The sequence below is a fragment of the Cervus elaphus genome, chromosome 9, assembly GCF_910594005.1.
Source record: "Cervus elaphus chromosome 9, mCerEla1.1, whole genome shotgun sequence".
NCBI classification, from domain to species: Eukaryota; Metazoa; Chordata; class Mammalia; order Artiodactyla; family Cervidae; genus Cervus; species Cervus elaphus.
The window spans coordinates 69228078-69243330 of NC_057823.1; the positions used below are offsets into that span (position 1 = coordinate 69228078).

Here is a 15253-nt window from a genome sequence, read left to right on the forward strand (position 1 = left end):
TCAGACACCAATCCCCACCAAGGCATCTGTAGATCCACCCAGCCCCACATTTCCAACTTCCTGTTAGACGTCACCCAGGGGCACTTCAAACTCAAGATCACCCAAATATTTTTCATTCTTCCTTCTGGGGTTCCTTTACCAGTGAAACCATCACATCACCTACAATCCCAAGTGCAGAGAATCAGTCATCCTTCCTTCTTACTCCAGTCACCAGCTCATCTCAATTCCAAGTCCTAATGGCTCTGGCTCTGTCCCTTCTCTGCTGTTACTGCTGCTGTCACTCTAGCTTGTAAACTCCTCTCCTGTCTGAGTAACAGCAGGAGCCTCCTGGGGAGCCTCTCTGCCTCCAGGCCTCCTCCTCTCCAATACAGCTTCCACAGTCTTGCCAGCACAATACCTCCAAAAACAGACCTGAAAGTGCCATTCCCTTCTCCAAACACATGAACAGTTTCTTAGGACCCTGGGGTCAAATCTAAATTCCTCAGTCCATCAATCAAAGCCTTTAAGAACCTAGGCTACTCCTAGTTTCCTGTCCCCATTAGATTAAACTAGACTCTTAAACAATCACAGAGATTCCATGCTCCTATAAGTCCCCCTATCTCTGCTCAGACTGTTACCCCTCCTGTTCACTCTGCTCAATGAAATGTTCTCATCCATGAAGAACCAATTCAAGGATCTTTGAGAGAAATTATCCCGGCCCTCCTATCTCAATTAAAATCCTTCTCAGGGTACTCTTTTGCCCCCTTCTGATGCCTATCTCAGAAGCTTTCTCTATCTCCCTTATACTTTAATAAAACTTTATTACACAAAAGCTCTGAGCGATCCAGCCTCGTCTCTGGCCCTGGATTGAATTCATCTCCTCCGGAGGCCAAGAATCCCGCGTCTTATCGTTCAGCAACAACCTTTCACTTTCTTGAATGTGAGAGATTTGTGGTGCCAGAGCCGTTGGTTATAGCAGTCCTGTCCATAGAAATGTAAAGTGAACCACATCTGTAAAGGTAAATTTGTAGTAGCCGTTTTAAAAGAAAGATAATATCAGTAAGACATTTTTACACAAGTGTGTCCAAAATACTATATTAACATGTAAACAATATAAAAATCATTAATGAGACAAATGATGTTTTTTGCTGTCTTTGAAATCTATTGTGTATCTTATCTTATAGTTATGGCACATCTCAAATTTGGACCAGATGTATTTCAAGTCCTCAAAATTGTCATGCATGTAGATAGTGCTACCATATGGGGTAATCCAGGGTTTATAGTATTAGCTAGGAATTTTATGGGTTCATGCATACTAAGTCACTTCAGCTGTGTCCAACTTTTTGTGACACCATGGACTGTAGCTCGCCAGGCTCCTCTGTCAATGAAGATTCTTCAGGCAAGAATACTGGAGTGGGTTGCCATTTCCAGGGAGTAAATATATTTTTCAGTAATTAGAAGGATGTTTCTGGTAAGTGTCATAGTTTAGATTCCCTGGTAGCAGACTCTGAGAAGGATTTGAGTGGAAGGAGTTTATTTTATAAGTCATCCCAGGAAAATAGTGAAGAAGTGAGACAGAGAGGGAAGGAAGCCAATGAAAACTGTGTTAACAAGTTACTGCTTAGGCACCTTGGCTGCTTAGAGTGGTGGGAGACAGAATTGTTCCAACTCACAGACAAAGGCACTGGGGCATTTATCTCCCAGCTCCCCATCCATCACCAGTTGAAGGTTGAATCCAGGGGTTTGGACTTGCCTTGACTATGGTCCCAAAGTGCTCCCAAGCTGGAAAAAGGCCCTTCAGTAGAGACTTGCAGATAAGCAGTGACCTCCTTAGTCCTGGCGAAGAGTCAGAGGGAAAAAAAAAAAAAGAATCCTTCTCGCCTTTCTTTGGGTCCCCAGGGCACTTCTTCATACTTCTACCCCCAAACAAAGCCCACTGACTGGTTATTTGCTCACCCCAGACTGTGTATTCCACACCTTTATGGACAGAGGTCAAGATTTCCTCATTTGACATGTTGTGGTCCCTGCATAGAGAAGCAACCAGGTAAGCCATGTTTAATGCATCATAGATTTGAAAGGTGTTTACCAAGTATCATGCTACATATTTCTATTTATCCAAATGAAGTCCCAAGAAAAAGATATAAAATCTCATCTCCAACCACTTTTCCCTCTAAGAATCCCTTGATCTGCTGGAAAGGCCAGCTTGCTCAAACTGTGGATTTTCGGCTGGTTTTGTAAAACAGAGAGACATGTAAGAGAACAAATGCTCCTAAAAGTTCCCCATGCCCACTTCCCACCATCCAACCCTGAGACCAAGAAAAACCTATTGTAAGAACCTCAAGGAAAGAAAAATGTGACTATTATCAGAGCAGTGTTCACTTTATTTCCAGTTTTCCTAGATTGACAGCCAAGTCATGCACGTTTGGGGTGCATTAAAAACTGCTTGGACTTCATACTGTTGATGAGCATGAAGATCCAATTCAGGGCTGAGAAAAAGTGAATACTGATACTTGAGGAGCAGATAGGAAAACCTGCCCTCAGGGAGCTCTCCTGAGAGATAGTTGCTGCCAGTCATAGGACAAACAGTAATTGCACATGGGATCAGAAGAACTGGCCTCTGGTCTCAGCAGTCTCCCTAATTCACTGCAAGCCCTCTCTCACCTCACTGGCCTTTTCTGGGCCTCAATTTAATATCAGTTTCCTACTGACAACATCACCCCCAGGGGTCTATGGGCCCAAATTTAAACCATCTGAAACCGAGGAATGAGTCTCAGCTCTCCCTCTGCTTTGCTGTGTGATCTTGGGAAAGTCACACCATGTCTCTGAGCTCCATTTCTAGGCAGCCACAGAGCGGAGGTGAGGATTTGCCAGCCTGGGTAGGGCTTCTTCAGATGGTGTCTGCAGACCAAACACATTCAGAGTAGAGAAGGGCCCTGTAGCAGGAGATCCATCTTTGAGATGTCTTATAAAATAAATAATACAAGTCAGGAAGCCCTTGCATGGCATACTTGACCATAGCTCTTAAAACAAAACAAAACAAACAAACCAGTTTCTGAGCCTAAATCATAGAATGGAGCCTCTCTATTGAGTGATGTGAGAAGGACAAAACAACTGAAGGGCATCAGATGATTAAAGATGTCCATCCGGAGGAATAAAACCTAGAGAGAAACAAAACCGAGAGTTCTGTAGAGCCATGTAAAAAGGAGTCAGTGGAGCTTTCAGAAACTCAGATTTATTGTAATAGTGAGTCAAGTATGACTACCATGAGAATTTTTTTTTTTGTCACTTCTTCAAGTTTGTAATTTTGTCACTCATCAGCTGTTCCCCTGGTGTGATGAACAGTGGAAAAAAACAATCATAAAACCAAAAAATGTCTGTGTACTTGGAAGGAACTAAGTCAGCTGGGATCTGGTAGATGTGGCCTCTTGCTCCCCAGCCGGCCTGGCCTGAGAATGAAGGTGTGTGAGTAGGAAGAGCAGCAGAGATGCAGTGAGGAGAGGGGGTGGGAGTCCCACCCAAGGGCTCTCATTCACCACCAGGAATTATGGACCAGGCACTGGCCTCATGCATTTCCTAAGTCAATAGCCCTGTGAAACATGTACTATCATCTCCATGGTACATTTTGAGGAAAGATATTTAGAAAAGCTTAGAACAAGAACTTGAGATTTTAAAAGAAAAAATAAAGCATACAATGGTGGAGCTGAGACTTACACTTGCCAGCAGAGGTCTTTTAACCTCCATTTAGTGCTACCAGAAGACTGGGAGGGAAAAGGACTAGAGAAAAAGGATTTGGGATATTATCGAGGTAGTAAAAGTGAGGCTGAGGCATAAACACAGGGAATTTAATCTCAGGCCACTGGATTTTGTTTAGGAAATGACTTAGTCATGTGGTTCTCCTCATGTTGGCTTCAGGCTCCTGACTCAGTAGAGATGTTGGGTCTGTAGGAAACAATTTGGGACCATTTCGCACATCCTGTGACCAAATGAGAAATGAAATTAATCCTCAGGCTCAGTGGAATGATCTGAGTTCCCATCTAACTGAGGTGTAACAGTTCATATTCCCCTAACAGACTGCATTTACCTGGGGCTAGGAAACCTATGAGAATGTAAATTGTGTTCTTGGTATTGCTGTTTGTTTGTGTTTGAATTAGGTTCCTCATCATTTGGGGCTTTGCAGAATTCTTGGAGAATCTAATAAGAGTTCTAGACTTTTATACATACACAATTATATATGTGTGTGTGTGTGTGTGTGTTTATGTTTAAAGTGGCCTTCAACCATCCACTTGCCACCCAAAAACTGAATGAAGAAACTAGGAAGGTATTGGGAATATTTAGCCAAAGCAAGAAAAATCCCACAGAGGCATGCAGGTTCTCTGAATAGGCTGAAAGCATTTTTATGCAAATGAAGTTTTATTCAATAAGTGGTTCCAGAGAGTAGACTGGGCAGGGGCACTGGCATGATGTCAGAATGGCACCAGAATTGAGCAGACATGAGTTAAATCAAGGTCTATCATCTACCAGACAAGCTGTATAACCCTCATGAATTCTAAAATGTAAGTGATAATGATATCTATTTCATAATATTTTGTCAAAAACCAAATGAGCTAATATATGTAAAATGTATAATGTTAAAACAATGACAGACTTCAGTATGTGTTAGCTTCTCTAATAAACTCTTTGATCTTCCATATCTTTACTTGGAAAGTGGGAATAATATTTGCACCTGGCTAGAAGGTCATTGTGAGATGTAAATAAGAGAATACATGTTAAAACACTTATACAACAGCTAACACCTACCTAAATCCTCAGTATGGATTATAAATGTTTCATTACAAATACCGTGGGGGAAAAAGAAGGTCAATGACAAAAATATAATGTTTTATTTCAGACTGGAGGATAAGGCAAAATAAAATAATACCTAAAAGTATGGAATCAGAGCAAGACTTCCTGGATCTGGCAACCAAGAGTTATGCAGCCTTGAGAAATCTATGTCAAAGAGAGACAGAAGCATTGCTAAGAGGGATTGATGACATGGCCCATGAGAACAGTTGACCCCACACCAGCACATGATCTGTGCTCAGTAAGCCCTGGTTGAGTAGATGTCACAAAGGGACCAAGAGACCGCCTCTTCAACAGTGCCACCTACGGGTATGGTCACAAGTGTTCTCTCTCCCAGGGTTTATCAAGTGAAATGAAATTATCAGGAGAAAAATTTTATAAAAGATATTAAATTTAAAAGCACACATTTCTTTGAACCTAGCATTTCTCCTTCTTGGTCATTGTCCTAGCTAGACAGACACTTGCTTAATCACTTAAAGAGATACCTACAAGGATGCTCAGTGCAGATTATTTAAGAATGAAGCTTTGGAACAACTAAATGCCCCTCAATGGACAATGGATACTATAAATATCCATAGTAAGAAAAAATGGCCTGGGTGAGGCAGCATGCCTGCCCAGTGGCTCAGTCCTATCTGACTCTTTGCAACCCCTTGGACTGTAGCCTGCTAGGCTCCTCTGTCCATGGGATTTTTCCCAGCAAGAATACTGGAAATGGCAACCCATTTCCTCCTCCAAGGGAGCTTCCTGACCCAGGGATCGAAACTGTGTCTCCTGTGTTTCCTGCATTGCATGCGGATTCCTTATTTCTGAGCCACCAGGGAAGTACAAAAGACTACACAGCAAATTAACATAGTGATGAAGCTCGACATGGACCAATAAAGAAAGTGGTCCAATGTATAATGTTAGGTGAATAAACATGCAGAAGGCTGAAAGTATATTTCAGAACTTTACACATAATGCTGTATATTTCCATAACTCCATACATCAGGGACTAGGAAAAGATCTGAACAGTCATCACCTTCAACTAATGTCCATCATTAATCTGGAGAGGAACTGGGATTAAAGACAGGGAGTCAAAGAGCATGCTATTTCTACATTTAAAGACATTTATCTAACGAAAATATATTTTTGAACTGTCTGTATAATTTAAAATAAATTAGTAACATTTTGAAAGATGAATGTGGGTTTTTCCTACTAGCAGTCCTAGCTTTAAATCCCAAGACTGGTTTCAGAAATGAGGCAGAGAAGGCAAGGAGCCAGCGCTGATGTTCTTAGCCTGTTTCACTCTTATCCCAACTTGCAGGAGGATATAGGCTGTGACCACAGTGCTACCCAAAAAGCAGAATCCTAGACAAGCAGGCAGGTGACAGACTATTCCCATGGCCAAAGGCAAATCCCTCACAGCAGCACAGTCCCCTTATCTCCTGACTCAGAAGTCACCAAGTCATTCACTTCCTGCATCAAAGTCTGGGATTTCAACTGCAGAACCCAAACTCTAGACACTGGGGGAAAAAAAGGAAAAGAGAAAGCAAACTTAGGTAAATGGCTGTATTCCTATCTGGGGGGCCCCACAGTTGCCCTAAACTGACTTCTGTCATAAAAAAAAAAGAAGAGCAAAGGTTTACTGAGTAAACCTTTTATTTAGTACATGGCAGACAGTGTTCTATGTGATCTACATGCATTCTCTCATTTAATCCCCAGAAAGAGATAAGGACTGGGGTTTCATTATTCCCATTTGACCAGTGAGGAAGCCAAGGCACAGAGAGATTAAGGAACTTTGCCAAAATCACAGCAGAGAAGAGGCATCATGCAGTGGACACCAGAACACACATGAACCATTCTACTTCACTGCCCCCCTACATTCTACTCTCACAAGCATTGATTTACTTACCTCATGGAAGTCTGTTTTCCTCTTCCTGAATATAAGCTTCACTAAGGTAACAACTACCTTTTGTATGTCTACTAGCTAGCCAGGCACTCATCTAAATTTTGTATGCGTGAGGTTACACAACAGAGGCCAGAGACCCCTAGGGGAAAGTAGTAGCAGCTGATAATCAAACCCAGGCAGTCCCCTCTAGCACCTCCAAGGATTTAAATTATTTTCAGGATATTCTCTGCCCCTGGACCCTAGTAAACACCTAAAAAAGTCTGGCTAGAGGGAGGAAAGGACAAATGAATGAAAGAACGCTCCTTCTACTATCAGAGTCCAGGGGTCTAGTGAGTTCACCCTCTGGGGCTTCAAGGAAGAAGACCAGTATATTTGGAAATGGGATGAGATAGCCGAGCTCCACCCAGCCTAGAGTGGACAGGCAAATATTCTAGAGATGATCTACCATGGAGAACTGCACAAATGAATCAAGTCAATGGTCTCCCTCACTCTCTAAAATCCACAAGGAGGAATAAGCCACAGACACTGTCTTGACACCAGTGTGTCCCAGGAGGGCTTCATGGCTCACAGGACCCAACAGTCATCCCTAGTCATCTGACTCGTGACACTCTGTTCAGTGTTTCCCCTCAATCCAAGGGGAGAGGAAAGAAAGAGAACCACATCCACGTACCCTTGGATGTGAGCAAGGCAGTGTCTCCCGAAATCGCCTCTGTGCTTCTCTGAGAGGTCCTGGAGAGGACACTTTCTGATCCTGGATGAGAGAAAAGTTTGATAAACGCAGTTAAAAAGTATTTGTGCTGAGTGGTGGGATTTGGAACTATTTTTATAGTTGTCTTTTTACTTTTCAATGTTTACTTTAATTTTTTTCCCAATGATTTTAAGTAATTTTTAGAATCTAGGTGAAAAACTGCAAATGTTGTATTCTAAGATGATGATTTTAAAGACCAAAGGAATAAAATTTACATATAAAAATTGGACCTTAGGTCACTACTCATAGTATAATGGAATTATCCAATTCAACACTATAAAGTTGTTTAAATTAATCCAGCCCCTATTGAGGCAGCCAAAATGCCTAAGTCTTCAAGCTATCTCATGATTCTTTTCTGAAAATCTTACCTCAGAATCAGAGGTTGAAAGATGGTGGGAGCTCTGGTAAGTCCTCATAATTAATGGAGCTAGTGACTCAGTGAGAGTTCCAAGATAGAGTATTAAGAAGGTTTCAGGAGGAAGGGAGGGACAGAGGAAGAATAGAGAGAGACAGAGAGGGAGAAGGGGAGGGAGAGAAAGGAAGAAAGAAAAAAGACAAGTAGAATCAGTTCATCAAGGGATATTTTAAGGCATCTAGAGGTCTTTCCTCTAATGCCTAAGTAAACAGTTGAGCCCTGGCAGGATGGAACTCTTCTGACCGAGGGTAACATTTCCTGGTTCTTTACTAGTATCTCCAAGTCTCCTGGAGGGAGAGCAACTGGAGAACCCAAAATGCTGACTTTTCAAAAGTACAAAGGTTAAAAAAAATAGCAACAAACAAAAGGAAACCATAAAGAAATGTAAAAGAACAATTTAATGAAACTACGCACACACAGACACAGAGTTGTGTAATGAATTGTGTGGCCCCCACCCACAAATTCATTTGTTCAAGCCCTGACACCTAGGACCTTGAATGTGACTATATTTGGAGACTGCACATTAAAAGGGATAATTAAGGTAAAAATGATGTTATATGGATGGGCTCTACTTGAATATGACTGATGTTCTCACAAAAAGAGGAAATCAGAACAAAGACACACAAAGGAGAAAGATCACATGAAGACACAGGGAGAAGGCAGACATCAAGGAGAAAGGCCTCAGAAGAAACCAATCCTGCTGACCCCTTGGTTTCAGACTTCTTGCCTCCAGAATTGTGAGAAGTAAACTTTTGTTGTTTAAGTGGCCCAGTCTGTGGTGTTTGTTATGACAGCCCTGGCAAATTCGTACACATATACGTACACACATAGACCCTAGAGCAAGTTGCTGAGCTGCCCTATTCAGTAGGAGAAACTTCTTCCAAGGGATTCAAGATACATCTGAACAGCAGAAGGAAAAGAATGGCCAGGTGAGCCAGGTACCTGCGGGGAGAATGGGCCCTTCGGTGGAAGCCTCAAGGGTCAGCTGTGTCACCTCTTCCTCGAGAAGGGAGCCTGATGCTGTCAGAAAGCATGTGGAGGCCATGGCTGCGAGCGCAGCTGTAGTTCTCCTCTGAAGTGGTTTTGTGGTTGTGAGGTGTAGTCATGACTGTTTTTGGGAACACAGCTGTGGGCATGATCTCGGCGGTGGTGGTAGTTGGGTGTGAGTGGTTGTAGGGGCTATAACCAATAGAAGATATGTATGTCTGGTACCAAGTGGAGATGGAGGAAGAGGGAAACACCACAGGTATAGTTGGCATCCCTCAATTTCTCTGTGTTTTAGCTGCCTCATCTGGTCCACAGTTTGGACCTTTAAATGTTCATGAAAATTGGTTTTCTTAATTCTAGTCTTGGCCTATCCAACTTATTCTTCACAGAGTGGCTAGAGTCATCTTTGAAAGTGACAAATTATTATTTTATGCCTGTTTCTCCTAGTACACTATAAGCTCCATGAGCAAAAAGCTGAAATTTATGTTGTTCTCTGTTACTAATCTACAGGACACTAATCTACTAATCTACAGGATACTGGTAGATAATAGATAGTAAGTGTCCTGTAGATTAGTAAGTATTCCCAAAACACCACATTAATGAGTAAATGAACAAGCCCATTAAAAGTGAGTCTAAATATAACATTTAAGTTAAGCAAGATGAATAAGCTCTAGTAATTTACTGCACACATTGTACCCATAGTTATCAATAGTTTGTTGTATAGTTGATAATGTGTGAAGATAGTTGAACTTATTCTTGGTGTTCTTTCAACAATCAAAATCAAAATCTAAAAAAAACAAGCTCAAAGATTATAATATAGGGTGAAAATGTAGTCTCTTTCAGATATTAAAGATTGATTCATGTCAAAACCACTCACCCCCTAAACATCTGAATTAGCATTACTACATATACCACCCTTTCTTAAATATGCCAAATTTCCATTAACTCTAATGGACCAGAAACTTATCATCAGTTTCAACTGAACTTAGAACTCATAGAATATTGAAGGCGTCATACAGTATTGAAGTCAACCAGTATTTTATAAAATAATATTACTAGCTGGTTATATCAGGCATGAAAAGCAAAGACTTGGATTGGCATCATTTATCTTCATCAAATCCAAATAATACCTTCTATCTCACAAAGTTGCTTTGAGAGAAAAATACATAATGCTTATGAAAGTTCTCTTATTGGAAGCATTCACATCAGTTCTTCTTACATTTTAGAGTGTATGAGACTCACCTGAGAAGCTTATTACACATATGGCTAGCAAGACCTTGCCTCCTGAGATGCCAGTCCTGTTGGGGAGAAAGACAAAGGATCCTCAGTCCCTGGTGCAGGCTAATTTGACATCATTCAAGAGCACTCTCACCTCTGATGCTTGATGAGTCTGAGTAGTCACTGACTTCAAAACCCGTCTTTTAGAAAAAGCACCAAATAAAAACAGGCGCTGCCTTCTTCAGGTAGAGTTAGAGATGCCCATTTAATCAGTGTCCAGCCAACAGCGGGAAAGGTGGTCATAGCAACTATCTGCATCACCAAACCCTTCATGCCTCCAGCTCAAGAACAATATATAGACCAGGAAAAACAATGGTAAAAAAAAGGGACAAGAACTGCTTTCATTCTATTGACTCCCATAGGGTGTCTTGGAAGAGAGGTAGTTAAAGGAGTAATTACTATGGGGCAACAAGTTCTCTAAAGTGGGGGCCTCCAAGGAGGACAGGAACTCACAGCAAAAACATTTAAACCAGTCTGGAGACTAAGGGTGGTCAGGAAAAGCCTGACTTAGGTGGAAACCTCGGGATGCAGAGAGTTATAGAGGAAAGAAAGGCAGAGAGAACAGTAGGACAAAGGCTAATTTTTCTTGGAATACAGGTGTTTTCTCATACAGCACATCTGAAAGTTTCATATGCAGAAACTATGAACTGTTTAAACTGCAAGAGACATTAGATACTGTCTAGTCCTAGGGTCATGGATTGTTAAAACTGGTCTTATATAGGTTCCTCCTTTCTTACCTGGAAGGGCCATAGTCGTCAAAGGATAATAACCAAGATGTGACTTCAGCTCAGCCAAGAGTATCTCACCCTATAGCATCAGGATGTGGGGGTCTGTACTGGTCCACACGGAGTGTGTACATTTGTGTTATCCTAAAGAAAATATAAAGCTCACCTTGAATCCTGACCTCTGGGAAAATAAAACAAACCAAGAAGCAAGCAAAAATTCCTATAAATAAAGAGAAAATAAAGATTATAGTAAGAGCTCTTAGCAGAACAAATTCCTCTGCTAGAACACTCTGCTGGTAACAACTGCCAAGGACATTTCTTTTCTCCATGTTATCTGACCCCTCATCTCTGTGTCTTAAATTACCATCTCTGATATGGACATAAATATCACCACCCTAAAGTTCCCAGGTAACCACATGGTATGATCACTCACCTAGAGCCAGACATCCTGGAATGCGAAGTCAAGTGGGCCTTAGGAAGCATCACTACAAACAAAGTTAGTGGAGGTGATGGAATTCCCATAGAGCTCGTTCAAATCCTAAAAGATGATGCTGTGAAAGTGCTGCATGCAATATGCCAGCAAATTTGGAAAACTCAGCAGTGGCCACAGGACTGGAAAAGGTCAGTTTTCATTCCAACTCCAAAGAAGGGCAATGCCAAAGAAAGCTCAAACTACCACACAGTTGCACTCAGCTCACACGCTAGCAAAGTAATTCTCAAAATTCTCCAAGCCAGGTTTCAACAGTACATGAACTGTGAACTTCCAGATGTTCAAGCTGGATTTAGAAAAGGCAGAGGAACCAGAGATCAAATTGCCAACATCTGCTGGATCATCAAAAAAGCAAGAGAGTTTCAGAAAAACATCTACTTCTGCTTTATTAACTATGCCAAAGCCTTTGACTGTGTGAATCACAACAAACTGTAGAAAATTCTTAATGAGATGGGAATTCCAGACCACCTGACCTGGTTCCTGAGAAATCTGTATGCAGGTCAGGAAGCAACAGTTAGAACTGGACATGAAACAACAGACTGGTTCCAAATAGGGAAATGAGTATGTCAAGACTGTATATTGTCACCCTGTTTATTTAACTTATATGCAGAGTATATCATGAGAAACGCTGGGCTGGATGAAGCACAAGCTGGAATCAAGATTGCTGGGAGAAATATTAATAACCTCAGATATGCAGATGATACCACCTTTATGGCAGAAAGCAAAGAATTAAAGAGCCTCTTGATGAAAGTGAAAGAGGAGAGTGAAAAAGTTGGCTTAAAACTCAACATTCAGAAAACTAAGATCATGGCATCTTGGTCCCATCACTTCATGGTAAATAGATGGGGGAAAAGTAGAAGCAGTGACAGACTTTATTTTGGGGGGCTCCAAAATCACTGCAGATGGTGACTGCAACCATGAAGTTAAAAGATGTTTGCTCCTTGGAAGAAAATTTATGACCAACCAAGACAACATATTAAAAAGCAGAGACATTACTTTGCCAACAAAAGTCCGTCTAGTAAAAGCTATGGTTTTTCTAGTAGTCAGGTATAGATGTGAGAGTTGGACTATAAAGAAAGCTGAGTGCCAAAGAATGGATGCTTTTGAACTGTGGTATTGGATAAGACTCTTGAGAGTCCCTTGGACTGCAAGGAGATCCAACCAGTCCATCCTAAAGGAAGTCAGTCCTGAATATTCATTGGAAGGACTGATGCTGAAGCTGAACTCCAATACTTAGGCCACCTGATGTGAAGAACTTTGTTGGAAAAGACCTTGATGCTCGGAAAGATTGAAGATGTGAGGAGAAGGGGACAACAGAGGATGAGATGGTTGGATGGCATCACTGACTTAATGGACATGAGTTTGAGTAAACTCCTGTAGCTGGTGATGGACAGCGAGGCCTGGAGGGCTGTAGTCCATGGGGTGGCAAAGAGTCAGACATGACTGAGCGACTTAACTGAACTGAACTGAAAATTCCCAAACAAGTCTCAGGAAAAACCCTGAGTCACAAAGAGAGAGAGTGGCTCCAAAGTGGAGTGAGTGGATGCAGGAGTGCAGTGAGCTTCTGTGTTACAGATCATCCATGGAAATTCATCACAGGGAGCCAAGCCTCCAGGGACTCCTGATGGGAGGACTGAGAACTCTTACTCAAATAAAGCTGCCTGAGTTCAATTACCAGCCAGAGAATCAGAGGCCTTTAGAACATTTGGACTGTTGGCAGGCCCCAGGAGTCTGTTTGTCTGTCCAAATTCCATTTCTTACACTCGTGTTAATGCTGACAGGGCAGAACCTTGAAGTTTCATTTCTCTTTTTGCCTCATTATCTTCCCTTTCCCCATCCTGAATGGCCTTCCTCAATCTGGGATGTATGATGAAATGTGCTAAGCAATTTTCTCCTGGTTATTATTATGTGTAACAGACACGTAGAGTGGTGTGGATGTGCACTTGTCCACTCGTGTAGCAGGTTTTCCACATGTACGTGAGAACCTACACTGTGCATGTGCACACTCGCAAACTGCATCAGCCATGGTCTTCCTGGCTACCATCCAGCTCATAATCGAATGCAATTAACTCTCCCCACTGGCAGGAGTTCACACACAGACTGCTCATGACAACCAAAAAGAAGTCAGGTGGGAATTTAGGTCTTCTATCATCCCGAGTTCTCCCTCACCCAGGCCCTTGGGCCCTTTGACCTGATAATAGAGAAATAAAAGCACTGCTGCCATCGACCATCCCATAAGCCAAAAACACCATTAGATTTTTTTTGAGCAAAGAAAGAAGAGGTTCAATAGAGGAAGCATATGGTGATAGCTACTAGGCAGCCTCAGGTAACAAACAAGCCCAAGGTCTGGGCCCATTCCCACCATTTTTTAGTGAAACAGCTTAATGGGGAAGAACATATAATACAATTCATGAACCAGATTTCAGGGCTTAAATCTCACGATATTTCTAACCCTCTGGATTCTATGGATTCAACAATATATCCACAACCACAGAATCAGTTAGGTGAGGAATCAAATCAATGCTCACCAATCAGATGTATTTTCTAAAGCATATTTATCTCATCATCATTAGTTATTGAATGCTTAATTACATGCCTGGCACTCTAGTACATGATATGGAAGTATTATTTAATTCTCACAACCCTAAGAAAGAGATAATACTGCTTTCTCATTTATTAGATGCAGAAGCTAATGCTTAAGAGAGCCAAGTAATTGGCATTCATAGCAAAATTTTCAGAAACAGAACTCGAGCCAGGACTTTCTGATCCCAAAGCTCCTGATTTCAATCATTATATATTCCTTTGATCTGTGACCCTTAGGGCAATGCACCATGAGACCAAGTATATCAGTGGCAGCTCCTATCTAGCTATAGAGAAGGAATTTGTTCAGCTGCTAAGTCATGTCAGACACTTTGTGATCCCATGGACTGCAGCATGCCAGGCTTCCCTGTCTTTCATTATCACCCAGAGTTTGCTCAAACTCATGTCCATTGAATTGGTAATGCCATTTAACTATCTCATCCTCTGTCATTGCCTTCTCCTCCTGCCCTCAGTCTTTCCCAGCATCAGGGTCTTTTCCAATGAGTCAGCTCTTACATCAGGTGGCCAAAGTATTGGAGATTCAGCTTCAGCATTAGTCCTTCTAATGAATATTCAAGGTTGATTTCCTTTAGGATTGACAGGTTTGATCTCTTTTCTGTCTAGCAACAGCAAACCAGTCTTCTCCAGCACCAGAATTTGAAAGCATCCATTCTTTGGTGCTCAGGCTTCTTTATGGTCCAACACATACATCTGTACATAACTGCTAGAAAAACCATAGCTTTGACTATATGAATCTTTGTTGACAAAGTTATGTCTCTGCTTTTTAATACTCTGGCTAATTTTGTCATAGCTTCTTACAAGGAGCTAGTGTCTTTATATTCATGGCTGCAGTCACCATCTGCAGTGGTTTTGGAGCCCCCCAAAAGAAAATCTACCACTTTTCCCACTTTTTCCCCATTTATTTGCCATGAAGTGATAGGGCGGGATGCCATGATATTCATGTTTTGAATGTTGAGTTTTAAGCCAACTTTTTTACTCTCCTCTTTCACGCTCATCAAGAGGCTCTTTCCTTGGAAGGAAAGTTTGACCAACCTAGACAGCATATTAAAAAGCAGAGACATTACTTTGCCAACAAAGGTCCGTATAGTCAAGGCTGTGGTTTTTCCAGTGGTCATGTATGGATGTGAGAGTTGGACTATAAAGAAAGCTGAGCACCGAAAAATTGATGCTTTTGAACTGTGGTGTTGGAGAAGACTCTTGAGAGTCCCTTGCACTGCAAGGAGATCCAACCAGTCCATCCTAAAGGAGATCAGTCCTGGGTGTTCATTGGAAGGACTGATGCTGAAGCTGAAACTCCAATACT

The 15253-nt window shown here is 41.7% G+C and overlaps 1 long non-coding RNA gene across 1 annotated transcript; it reads right to left on the reverse strand.

Moving 5' to 3' along the window:
- Positions 1–7376: 7376 nt before the first annotated feature.
- Positions 7377–10998, reverse strand: LOC122700485. The gene is made up of 3 exons (XR_006342784.1): positions 10872–10998; positions 10099–10154; positions 7377–7457 (listed from the first exon to the last, which is right to left on the reverse strand). It is a non-coding gene; the product is annotated as an uncharacterized LOC122700485 (long non-coding RNA).
- Between the last annotated feature and the right edge of the window lie 4255 nt (positions 10999–15253).